Source organism: Rhinopithecus roxellana, unplaced genomic scaffold, assembly GCF_007565055.1.
Source record: "Rhinopithecus roxellana isolate Shanxi Qingling unplaced genomic scaffold, ASM756505v1 contig6099, whole genome shotgun sequence".
NCBI lineage: Eukaryota > Metazoa > Chordata > Mammalia > Primates > Cercopithecidae > Rhinopithecus > Rhinopithecus roxellana.
Window position 1 is genome coordinate 6,354 of NW_022144541.1, and position 14,020 is coordinate 20,373.

General features: G+C 39.4%; 1 non-coding gene across 1 annotated transcript; it reads right to left on the reverse strand.

Annotated features, from left to right (window-relative positions):
- Window positions 1-3,197: 3,197 nt before the first annotated feature.
- LOC115896217 lies at window positions 3,198-3,322 on the reverse strand. The gene has a single exon (XR_004056139.1). It is a non-coding gene; the product is annotated as a U4atac minor spliceosomal RNA (small nuclear RNA).
- Window positions 3,323-14,020: the final 10,698 nt, after the last annotated feature.

The following is a 14,020-nucleotide window of genomic DNA, read 5'->3' on the forward strand; positions in this document are numbered from 1 at the left end:
ATAAGGACTACTTACTATGTAAATCTCCACAGACACACACATATCACTACAAGGTAGTGCACATGTGCTGTGTATCCTTGTGGAGACACTACTAATAGAATAGCACGACTTTGGTATAATTAAGATTTTCTATTGAATCACTACTCTGTACCTTTGTAGCTACTGTCCTAAGCAAGTTATGTTTACTTGTCTTAGTTTTCTCATTTAGAGAATAGTATTAGTACAAATCTTACAGGTGTGAAGATTGAATGAGACAGCAGATGTTAAATACCCAGAGTAGTGAATTTTCCTGAGGAATTTGCTAAGTACTTTAAAGAAGGTCAGGGGTAAAGACTGGATGAGAAGGAAAGCATTCTCCCTAAGGGTGCGGCATGAACAAAAGCATGAACATGGCCATTTATTTGGCATCTTTCCGAAATGATGTATGAAAAGTTTGACTAGAGCAGTGAATTGTAAAAATAGTAGCTATTGAACAATTGGGTGAGAGGCAGGTTGGGACCAAATTTTAAACCTGCCAGGTTGAATGATTCAAGTTATCTGCAAGGGAGTAATTTTTTTGTGCAATGCAAAATGTTTGAGGGAAAGGCAGCTTGGCTACGCTGAAAGTTTGAAAGGGAGGAGACAAGAGGCACAGAAAATCTGTGGTTTTCATGGTGAGTAGACTCTGTGGGATACTGTCGCACTTTCCAAAGGAAGATTCTATCGAACCAGTCAGGCAGACCTGTTCACTGTGCTCTTGTTGGTCCCCTGCTTTCGGTGATTTCCTTCCCTTTTCTCTCTGCCAACTCATGTTCCAATCTTCCTTCAGAACCTGGCTCAAGGTTCATCTCCACCAGGAGGCCTCCTTGGTGTCTGGTCTATAACTGATTTTTAATCTGGGTCAATGATCTGTTAAAGAAAAATAGTCCCCCATTCTGACCTAGAGAAGTGACTGCTGAGAGATATGCCAAGTTTTGTAGACAGTGTTGAAAAACCACACCAATAGGGGTCAAATCAGCCACTCTCCAAAAGAAATCAGAGAGCGAATCTGCTGGAAATAAAATCAACCCTTCCTCATTATGTTTTCCTCTTTGTGTACTTTTCCTGGGTTGATGCCCAGGTCTGGGAAGAGGAAAATGGATACAGCTCGGAGTGGGTTAGCTCTGAGTTCCTAGCATCCGTGTTCTTGGATCCCACAGCCTTTGGAGCAGGAGGTGGTCAGGTCAGATTGGTTATAAGATTTTTAATTAATGCACAGATTATGCCCAGTGTACAGGTCTATATACAATAGAAAACTTTGCATCACATTAATTTATAAAAATTATGAGACTGCTCTTAGCCTTGTGCTTATTTTGTGATTGCAGAGTAAAATAATTAGCTCTTTAACAGTTTTTAAGTTTGCAATTGGTTCAAATAACTTATTCAGTTCATTTCATGGTCATTTTAGTCAGTTTTCTGTCTATCAATTTTATTGTATCATTTACATAAAACAAAATTAATTCTTAAGGATATGGTTCAATGAGCTTCGACGAGTGTGTACAGTTACAAAACCACTGTCAGTGTCATTTTCATTATTCTTAAAACTTCCTTTATTCTCCTTTGCAGTAAATATCCTGCTTTAATTCCTATCTTCAGTCAATGGTCTGATTTTTGCAACTATAGTTTTCCTTTTTTCCAGAATGCTATGTAAATCAAATCTGGTTTCTTTCATTTAGCCTGATGCTTTTGAGATTTGCCCCTGTGTTTCATTTATCAGTAATTTGGTGCTTTTTATTACCGAGTGGTATTCCACTGTAGGATGTACATAATTTATTAATTCACTAGTTGATGCACATTTGAGTCATTTCCAATTTTTGCTAAGAATAAAGTTTCTATAGAACATTTGCATGCAGCTTTTTTTTTTTTTTTTTGAGACAGAGTCCACTCTGTCAGCCAGGCTGGAGTGCAGTGGCATGATCTCTGCTCACTGCAACCTCCGTCTCCCAGGCTCAAGCAATTCTTCTGCCTCAGCCCTCCCGAGTACCTGGGATTACAGGTTTGGTGCCACCACGCCCGGGTAATTTTTGTATTTTTAGTAGAGATGGGGTTTCACCATGTTGGCCAGGCTGTTCTCGAACTCCTGACCTCAGGTGAATCCACCCGCCTCGGCCTCCCAAAGTGCTGGGATTACAGGTGTGAACCACGGCGCCAGCCGCATGCAGGTCTTTACATGGGTATGTATTTTCATTTCTCTACAGTCCCAGGAATGGGACTGCTGGGTCATGTGGTAAGTGTATGTTAACTTCATCAGAACTGCCACACTGTTACCCAAAGCAGCTGTGCCATTTTGCATTCTCACCAGCAAAGCATAAAACTTTCAATTTCTCTGTATCTTTACCACTACTTGGTATTGTCAGTCTTTTAAATTTTAGCTGTGTAGGCCGGGGACGGTGGCTCATGCCTGTAACCCCAGCACTTTGGGAGACCGAGGCGCGTGGCTCACCTGAGGTCAGGAGTTTGAGACCAGCCTGGCCAACATGGCGAAACCTCTTCTCTACTAAACATACAAAAATTAGCCAGGCATGGTGGTGCATGCCTGTAATCCTCAGCTACCCGCAAAGCTGAGGCAGGAGAATGGCTTGAACCTGGAGGCAGACGTTGTGGTGAGTTGAGATCGCCACTGCACTCCAGCCTGGGCGATAGAGTGCGACTCCATCGCAAATAAATAAACAAATAAATAAATAATTAACTGTGTTTAATGGCATTTCATTGTGACTTTAACTTACATTCCTCTAATGAGTAATCATGTTAAGCCTCTTTTTCAGTGCTTATTTGACATGCATATTTTCTTTAGTGAGATGTATATTCAAACATTTTGCACTTTTTACTAATGGATTGTCTTATTGAATTTTGAGAGTTCTTTATATATTCTAAATATGTTCTTTATCAGATATAAGTTTTGTTAATATTTCTTCCATGTAGCTTGTCTACTAATTTTCTTACGGTGTCTTTTGAAAAGCAGAAGTTTTAAATTTTGATAAATTTCAAGTTACCAGTTTTTTCTTTTATAGTTCATAATTTTTTGTCCTATATAAAAAATTTTTGCTTTACTCAAGATCATGAAGATTTTATCTTAGGTTCTACTTTAGGCATTTTATAGATTTAGATATATACATTATTTTTAAATTTTATTTATTGTTTTTTTTTTTTTTTACTGTCATGGAAAATCAGGTTTTTATTTTTCCAAAAATTGCACCAAAGTAAAGCAAAGCTCTAGTTGATGTAGGTGTGTTGTGTAGGCATTAGCAGTAGTGCCCTCACCAAGCACTCATTGGACAGTAGCGCAACCCCAAGGAAGGATAGTTAGCTCTATAAATCTTTAAATTCATGGCTATAATCCATTTCAAGGTAATTTTTGTGTAGGGTGCAAGGTCAAGGTTGAAGTTTTTTTTGTTTGTTTTTGTTTTTTTTTTTTTTCATGTGGATATCAATTGTTTTAGAGGCTTTTGGCTTTAAAACACTATCCTATCCTCATTGAAATAACTTGGTTCCTTCAGTGCAAATCAATTGACTGTATATATGTAGGCCTATTACTGTTCCCATGGGTCGATATGACTATGCTTATGCCAATAATCTACCACAATGACTGATTACTGTAGCTTTGTAGTAAGTCTGGAAGTCAGGTGGTGTAATTCCTCCAAATTATTTTTCTTTTCCAAAACTGTTTATCCTAGGTCCTTTGCATTTCCATATAAATATTAGAGTCAGTTTGTCAATTTCTAAAAACTTGCTGGAATTTTGCATGGGATTGCATTAAACCTATAGGTCAATTTGGGTAGAATTGGCTCAACAATACTGGGCCTTCTGATCCATGTACACAGTTTATCTTTCCATTGACTTCAGTCTTCTTTAATACCTTTCAGCAATATTTTGTAGTCTTCAGTGCATGAACTTTGGACACACTTTCTTAGATATACCATGAAATATTTTATAGTTTGAGGCTATTTTAAATAATGTTAAAAAATTTTGGTTTTCAGTTATTCATTGCTACTATTTAGAAACACAAATAACTTTTATATGTTGACCTTGTAATTTCTGGGGCTGCTATCACAAACTATCACAAACTGGAGGGCTTAAAACAACATAAATTTATTCTTTCACAGTTCTGAAAGACTGGAAGTCCAGAATCAAAGTGCCAGCAAATATGGTTCTTTCTGGAGGCTCTGAGGGAAGCATGTCCCATGCCTCTCTCCTCGCCTCTGGTGGTTGTCAGCAATGCCTGACGGTCCTTTCTTGTAGCTGCATCATTCCAGTCTCTGCCTCTACTGCTACATGGCATTCTCCCTCTGGGTTAGTCTCTGTGTCCAAATTTCCCTCATCTTAACTCATTACATCTGCAAAGACCCTATTTTCAAATAAGGTCACATTCACAGGTTCTTAACTCATTACATCTGCAAAGACCCTATTTTCAAATAAGGTCACATTCACAGGTACTGTAGGTGAGGACTTGAACATATATTTGGGGAGACACAGTTCAACCCACAACACTTGTGTCTTGCAGCCTTGCTAAATTCACTTACTAGTTCTCATATATTTTCCTGCAGATTATTTGGGGTTTTCTATATGGATGATCAGTCAGTTCACTTTTGACAAAACACCAGAGCCACATACAAACAAAGGTTTCTCTATATTAACCACCCCTCTTGTGTTATTGCCGTAGAGTTCGAGGTTTTTTTTAAAAAAAATGTTTCTGTTGATTCCAATCTTGACTAATCATGTTGAGTCTCTTTTTCAGCACTTATTTGACATGTATATTTTCTTTGGTGAGATGTATATTCAAATATTTTGTACTTTTTGCTAATGGATTTTCTTATTGAATTTTGAGAGCTCTTTATATATTCTAATATGTTCTTTATCAGGTATAAATTTTGCCAATATTTTCTCCTAGTATGTAGCTTGTCAACTAATTTTCTTACAGTGTCTTCTGAAAAGCAGAAGTTTTAAATTTTGATAAATTTCAAGTTATCAGGTTTTTCTTTTATAGTTCATAATTTTTTTGTCCTATATAAAAAATCTTAAGATCACGAAGATTTATCTTATGTTTTACTTTAGGCACTTTATAGTTTTAGCTCTATAAATCTTTTTTAAAATTTTTATTTATTGTCTTTTTTTCTTTATCATGGAAAATCTGGTTTCCTTTTTTCCAAAAATTGCACCAAAGTAAAGCTCTAGTTGATGGTGGTGTCTTGTGTAGGTGTTAGCAGTAGTGCCCTCACTGTGCACTCATTGGACAGTAATAAACCTTAAGTTGACTTTTCTAAATTCTTTCAAACTTCTCTTTATACTAGGTGCTGTCCATGTCATCACATGTTTTTCCAACTGTGTAGCACAGTGGTGGATGAGAATGAAGTGAGTGAGGCATGTGCTCCAGCTGCAAAACTTAAGGAGACACCAAGACTTTGGAAATCAAGATAAATAATAACTTTATGCAATATTTTAAAAGTAGACATTCACATAACAATCCATGATGAACAAAATATCAACAATATAAATAAAGATAGAGGATTTTGCCCTGCATTCACATGACCCTGCCTCACTCGCCTCACCCTAAATCTGGCCCTGCTGTCTTGATGGCTATCAGCTGCTCTTTCTGAATGTGATCAACGTCAGTGAAACAAATTATAAGGTGTTTAGCATGGCTTCAGGCACCAATTTTGCCAAGTTCAATACAAATCTTTTTTCTCCTACTTTCACCTGATTTAATCCTGTGGTTCAGTTAGTTCTCAGTCTTCCAGTTCTCAGTCTTCCACTCTTTTTAAAAAATTATTATACTTTAAGTTCTAGGGTATATGTGCACAACGTGCAGGTTTGTTACATAGGTATACATGTGCCATGTTGGTTTGCTATCCCGATTAACTGGTCATTTACATTAGGTATTTCTCCTAATGCTATCCCTCCCCCTGCCCCCTACTCCATGGCAGGCCCCGGGGTGTCATGTTCCCCGCCCTGTGTCCGAGTGTTCTTGTTGTTCAATTCCCACCTACAAATGAGAACATGTGGTGTTTGGTTTTCTGTCCTTGTGATGGTTTGCTCAGAATGATGGTTTCCAGCTTCATCCATGTCCCTGAAAAGGACATGAACTCATTCTTTTTATGGCTGCATAGTATTCCATGGTGTATATGTGCCACTATCCAGAATCTACAAAGAACTTAAACAAATTTACAAGAAAAAAACAACCCCATCAAAAAGTGGACAAAGGATATGAACAGACACTTCTCAAAAGAAGACATTTATGTAGCCAACAGACACATGAAAAAATGCTCATCAACACTGGTCATCAGAGAAATGCAAATCAAAACCATAATGAGATACCATCTCACGCCAGTTAGAATGGTGATCATTAAAAAGTCAGGAAACAACAGATGCTGGAGAGGATGTGGAAAAATAGGAATGCTTTTACACTGTTGGTGGGAGTGTAGACTAGTTCAACCATTGTGGAAGATCGTGTGGTGATTCCTCAAGGATCTAGAACTAGAAATACTATTTGGCCCAGTGATCTCATTACTGGGTATATATCCAAAGGATTATACTCTTCCATTTTTTAAGGAAATGATACCTGTTGTGATAGGTTACATGTACAAGCTTGGTTTCAGGTCAAAGTCACAATTTCAGAGCATATTCTGGATATATGCTGGATATATGAGAGTATATGTCCAATCCACAAGCCATACAGGAAAATTAGAATAGATTTACATACAAAAAGCTATCTACATTCTTTCTGCTCTGCTTGTCTAATTTCTACCATCACGTGCCCTGTCTCCCAGCCATGTTATTGTGCCAAAGGCGGAGAGCTGACCCACAGTGAGCCTATTGCATTTTCTTGTCTTTTAATTTGGAATCTGGTTTCAGAAATCATGTAGTAAGAACCGTGTGGAGAGGAATTGGAACATCCAAACTCCCAAGCTGTTTTGCACCCAATTCTAACTTGTGAACTGAGAAGCAGAGAAAGTTTATTAGCAAAGGGAGAAGTTTGATGCAGAGAGGTAGGGATGAGAGATAGAGAGGTAGAGTCAGACTTGGCTTCCTAACGGTTTTCCAGTTCATACTTTCAATCTCTTCCTGAGATCCAACTCTATCCCTTCTTTTGAATTCTGTGAGATACCACATCATTCATATAACAAACACCACGGCTCCACTTTTTTTTCTTATACTTCGAATTTGCTTTCATTAGTCCAAATTAGAGAACCTTGGCTAATATGCTGTTTCCAACTTTCGAAATTAGATGCTTTATCCTCCCTGGGATTCTAAGGAAACTTTTGCAAACTGCTCTTTCCAGTGCTTTTCCCTTGTTAAAATCATTTCTTTTAGGAATACAGTTATTCTTTTCTTTCTTTCTTTCTTTTTTTTTTTTTAAAAAAAAACTTTGTTTCCATTCTTCTTTCTTTTATACATTTCCCTGGTGATCCTCATGCTCACCTCATTTGCATGGTTCCCAAGTTTACTCTTCCATTATATTCTGTTTTTTTCTTAGCATGTTTTTGGTCTATCCCATTGTTAGTGTTTATTAAGTATCTGCATTGTGTAAAAGATACAGAGTCAGATTTCTCTTATTTTCCACCCTATTCATTACCCAAGGTCAATTTAAATATTATTTTCAACCATACTGCCAAAAGCAATCTACAAATTCAAGGCAATTACCATCAAAATACCACTGTCATTCTTCACAGAATTAGAAAAAACAATTCTAAAATTCATATGGAACCAAAAAAGAGCCTGCATAGCCCAAGCATGACTGAGAAAAAAGAACAAATCTGGAGGCATCACATTACTTGATTTTAAACTATACTATAAGGCCATATCACCAAAACAGCATGGTACTGGTATAAAAATAGGAACATAGACCAATGGAACAGAATAGGGAACCCAGAAATAAACCCAAATACTTACAGCCAGCTGATCTTCAACAAAGCAAACAAAAACATAAAGTGGGGAAAGGATGCCCTATTCAACAAATAGTGCTAGGATAATTGGCAAGCCACATGTAGGAGAATGAAACTGGATCCTCATCTCTCACCTTATACAAAAATCAACTCAAGCTGGATCAAGAACTTAAATCTAAGACCTGGGACTATAAAAATTCTAGAAGGTAACATCAGAAAAACCCTTCTAGCCATTAGCTTAGGCAAGGATTTCATGACCAGGAACACAAAAGCAAATGCAATAAAAACAAAGATAAGGCTGGGCATGGTGGCTCACACCTGTAATCTCAGCACTTTGGGAGACTGAGGCAGGTGGATCACCTGAGGTCATGAGTTCAAGACCAGCCTGGCCAACATGGTGAAAACCCATCTCTACTAAAAATACGAAAATTAGCCGGGCATGGTGGCAGGTGCCTGTAATCCCAGGTACTCGGGAGGCTGAGCAGGAGAATCGCTTGAACCTGGGAGGTGGAGGTTGCAGCGAGCTGAGATTGTGCCATTGCATCCAGCCTGGGGGACAAGAGCGAGACTTCATCTCAACAAAACAAAACAAGAAACAAAGATAAATAGCCTGGGCTTAATTAAACTAAAGAGATTTTGCACAGCAAAAGGAATAGTCAGCAGAGTAAAAAGACAACCCACAGAGTGGGAGAAAATCTGCACAATCTATACACCTGACAAAGGACTAATATCCAGAATCTACAACAAACTCAAACAAATTATCAAGAAATAAACAAACAATCCCATCACAAAGTGGGCTAAGGACATGAATAGATTAATTCTCAAAAGAAGATATATAAATGGTCAATACACATGTGAAAAAATGCTCAGCATCACTAATGATCAGGGAAATGCAAACCAAAACCACAATGTGATACTACCTTACTCCTGCAAGTATGGCCATAATCAAAAAATCAAAAGATAATAGACGTTGGCAGGGATGCAACAGAGAGGGAACACTTCTACGCTGCTGGTGGGAATGTAAACTAGTTCAACCATCATGGAAAACAGTGTGAAGATTCCTTAAAGATCTAAAAGTAGAACTACCATTTGATCCAGCAATCCCACTACTGGGTATCTACTCAAAGGAAAAGAAGTCATTATACGAAAAAGATATTTGCACACTCATGTTTATAGTAGCATAATTCGCAATTGCAAAAACGTGGGACCAACTCAAATGCTCATCAATCAACAAGTGGATAAAGAAACTGATATATATATATCATATATGTACATATATATGTATGTATATACACACATATGTACACACACACACTCATAACAGAATATTACTCAGTCATAAAAGGAATAAATTATGGCATTTGCAGCAACCTGGATGACATTGGAGACTATTATTCTTAGTGAAAGTAACTCAGGAATGGAAAACTAAACATCATATATTCTCACTCACAAGTGGTAGCTAAGTTATGAGGATGCAAAGGCATAAGAATGATACAATGGACCTTGGGGACTCAGGGGGAAAGGGTAGGAAGGGGATGAGTGATAAAAGATTACAAATTGGGTGCAGTGTATACTGCTCGGGTGATGAGTGCACCAAAAATCTCACAAATCACCACTAAAGAACTTAGTCATGTAACCAAACACCACCTGTTCCCCAATAATCTATGGAAGTAAAAAAAATAAAAAATAAAAAAAATCAGTTGGGCATGGTGGCTTACACCTGTAATCCCAGCACTTTGGAAGGCTGAGGTGGGTGGATCGCCTGAGGTCAAGAGTTTCAGATCAGCCTGGCCAACATGGTGAAACCTCATCTCTAGTAAAAATACAAAAATTAGCTGGGTGTGGTGGTGGGTGCCTGTAATCCCAGCTACTCGGGAGGCGGAGGGAAAAGAATTGCTCGAACCTGGAGGCAGAGGTTGTAGTGAGCCAAGATAATGCCATGGCACTCCAGCCTGGACAACGAGCAAAACTCTGTCTCAAAAATAAATAAATACATTAATTAAAAAAAATGATTTCCACTATGAGCCTGTCTCACCAATCTCTTTTTTTTCCTTCAGAAAGAATATGGACAGCTCTTTGTATATAAATATATTTGAATTTTCCTCTATTATATCCCCTCCAGGCAAGGAATCGTATGTTCCTCATGCTTGCATTATGAGCACTTAACATATAGGAAGTGATGGGAAGGGCTGGTTGGATAAATTAGCGAATTAATGAAAAGGGTTGCCTACTTTGCCACATACGAAATTGGGGAACATACTTGATCCCAAATATCCCTTAAACATTAGGTTCTTCTGGTCTCTGCTATTCTAACTCCCGTTCTTTTCCCATTTTGCCCTGTTTCCCCAGATGATCTCAGTTACTGCCATGACTTGAGTTACCATCTGCCATATGTGAGTCCATCCTGAGTCTATATTTTTAGTCCAGATTGTCTCCGGAAAGCTAGACCCATAATTCTAATTACTTATCAGGAAGCACCAGCAGGTGCTTCTGCAGGCACCTCAGACTGAGTTTAGTCTGCCAAATCCACCCACTTCATTCCATCCTCCCTCTCTTCCTTCTTTTTCTCCTTCTTCTCTGATGTTCCCTAAACAATGAATGGCAGCATTACTCTGTCAATTGCACAAACACCGGTGGATGGTTAACACAGAGCACATTGCCTGGTGCCTAGTAAGCACTCAATTAATATTTATTGAGTAAATAAATGCCACACACTAAAATGGTCAAATCAGTTGAAAATGATAGATTTGATGATTACATTCAGAAATAATCTTAGACTTAATAGTAAAAAGCTAAAATGAGAATAAGCCCTGGGAATTTCCTGTCTTTCACTTTTGCTGCCTTTGAAACATTAAGCAAACCAACATCGCTCATGAGGTGTGACTTGAAGATCAGACCGAGAGGCTTATTATTTGTGATCCTCCATGAAACTGTCTGCAATGGTTTCCTTTAGACAAATGGGACTTTGTCATTATGCCCGATTATGGACAGTCTTTATATACGTGCCAAGGTAAATTTTCTGAGGTAAGCTTATAGGGATTGAGGACATAGTGTGTATTATTCTACTGGGAATAAGGCTGATAACTAAATGTTCGTTCTTCTATCCCAGGCTAATATCTGAGGCATCAGTGGCAAGGAAACAGCATGAGCTTTGGGCGTCACACTAGTTTGAGTCTGAATTCCAGCTCCTCCATTTACCAGCTTTGTGACTTTGAACAAGTTACTTAAGTTTCCTGAATCTCACTTTCATCTATAATATGGAGAAAATATTATGCATAGCATAGGGTTATTTGAAAGTAGATATGTAATAAGTTAAGCATAGTCTCTGAAACAAGGGGTGCTCACTAAATGTGAGCTTTCTTCCCTTGCCTTGTTAGAGGTGTGGTGATCTCTAATTAGGTTACTCAACTCACCTTGATTGTCAGTTTCCTTGTCAGTGAATGAAATAATTACACTATCCACAGAGTTGATGTGAGGACTGAGTGATAGTGTTTTAAAGTGACTATCACGTGATACATAGTGATTAATCACTACTAGATCCCTTTCTTTCTTCCTTCTCAGCAGGGCATGGGAAATGCCTGACTGTATTTTAAGTTTGTCGGAACTTCTAGGTGATCTAGCAAGATATGGACATGGAATATTGTTGCTTTGCTCGTGTGTATAATATAATACTGCTCAACAGAAACGATAAATAGAGGAAACTTGCCATCTTCTCTAGGTGACAGTTGCATGCCCCAGCCGACATCATCAGATTTGCCTTGGGGTTTTTCATCAGGGTGCATGTAACCAATGGAAAAGGATGAATGCCTGAGAAGTCTTATTGGTTACTTGGGGGATGCCACGTCCTCTGACAGGTGTAAGCATCAGCCAATCCTCATCCACGTATCAACAGCACTTCAATTATTAATCAGGCAGCTGCTGACTTTGGCTAAATCAAGGTATCTTGCCTGACCCTGTGGACTACTCTCTATTCCTTCCTCCCTTCATTCTGCACAATAACCACCTCCCTACACCCCAACTATACGAATACCATTTTGTCAAGAACTGAGTCTATTCCCTTTAAACCCTCAGGACGTTGAGCTTTCTGCTGCTAGCAACTACAATAGTTACAGAAATGACTTATTTCTTTAGAAACACATGACTCTAGTAATGAGGAAGCTAGTATAACTTCAGTGAGTATGCCTTTATAATGATATGAGTTGGGGAATAGGCATACATGGAGGCCGGTTTCTCTAGCAGGTGCCACACATTGAGATGATAACCATTGTAAAAAGCTATTTTCCAGGACGGGTGGGGTAACAGATGAATCTCACCAAATCTCATTGGCTTTACTATTACAGAACCTGTCAATAATCAGCTTACCTTTAACTTGTTGCCTCAAAAGCCTCCCTGTTTGAAATGCTCTGGGTGTGGAAAGAATGGGGGCTGGTAGATGAGTTTGACTAGTAAGCAGAGGGAGTGGAGCGGAGCCCATGGCAGCGGAGGCCATAGGGGGAGTTTCCATGTAAGAAACTTTTCGTATCTGGGAGCAAACGATTTATTACCCAAACCTCCCACTCACTTGATAGATTGCTGTTGGCATCTGCGTTATTGGGGAAAAAAAAAAAACAAAAAACAAAAACAGACCTTGCTTCTTAGAAAAAAAAAATTGGTGAGACAAATACAGGACATTCAAATACAGCAGTGGGAAGGAAAAGAAAAGGGAAAATGCACTTGGCAAGAATTCAGAGAGAGCGACAACCAATTGCCTTTATTGAAATGGCATTGAATTACAAACTCAAAGGAGGTAGTGGCGTCTCTTTTAGTAGAGAAATAAAAAACCATGCCATCCCTACCCAGTAAACTGTGTAGGGAAAACATTAACAACTCTATGCAAGGTAGTTTTTTTTGGTTTCGGTTTTTTCTTTTCTTATCTCCAAACAAAGAGATCTGTGCTTGCTACCGAAACACCCTAAATATACTGCCCACATACCCTGGTGGTTAAATCCCCCTCAAGAGGGTGACTGGACCAGGCCAACCCTCTGCCCCCAACCCCCTTCTGTTGGAGGCTTTCAGTCTGGTATGTCCCGCCTCTCTGCCCCAGCAGAGCATGGTCCCCAAAGCCCCGCAGATGCAGCACGTTTCCAGAACGTGCACTTTCGCAATGGGCGGCATCTCTCGCTCTCTGATGAACGGTCAAAAATGAGATTCTGGATGAGAACAATTAGAAACTTTAATTACCCTCCAGGCATCTCACAATTATAAGCCACATTCTTATTTTTATAAGGAATTAGCTACAGATTGGATAGTGCTTGTCATGCTTTGAAACATTTCCTGCGTCTTTCTGGCATCACTCTGTTCTTGTTAGAATGCTGGCGCTTCTCACATCCCCACTACCGCGCGCCCCCCCCGCTGCCCACCTCTCTCTGTCTCTCTATATGTATATGTATATGTATATGTATATGTATATGTATATGTATATGTATATGTATATGTATGTGTATATGTATATTTTTGGGAGGCTTGCCAATTCCCGCACCTTCACATACATTACCCGTCCTTTCATCTCCAAGATGACCTGAAATGACCTTTTGCTTGGCACGAGACGTGATTCAACTGATAATAAAAGAGTTTGGGGGGAGGGTAGGGGCGGTGTCTGTCTGCGCCCGGCTGAGGAAGAGCCAGGAGAAGGGCGGAGAAGGGGGGGACCATATCCATTTAAAGACGAATGCTGCTGCTGCCTTTCATTGTGCTATTTCCTGTAATTAATTTTCCACATATCACCTATTACACGAAAATAAAAGTTTTTTTTTTTTTTTTAAGGCATACCACTCTCTTTGTTTAACCGGAGATCCTGGGCTGTTTAGACACGGCGGCGGTGGGAGCGGAGGAGGGAGAGTGGGGTAGGGGGCAGGCCGGGGGAGGCTGGGTGTCCCCCCGCAGAGAGGCCCGAGCTCTCCGCCGGAATGTGGGGTCGGAACCCCGTAGCTTGCTTTCTTTCTGCCTGGGTGTTTGCTGCTGGGAGCTTCTTTTCAAAGCGACGGCGCCTGCTAAGGTTCCCGCACACAGTTCCCTTCCATTTTCCATCTGCAGCCTTTGAGGGGTGTGGGCTTTTCCCAAAGCCTTTATTTCTTTGTCGTTTT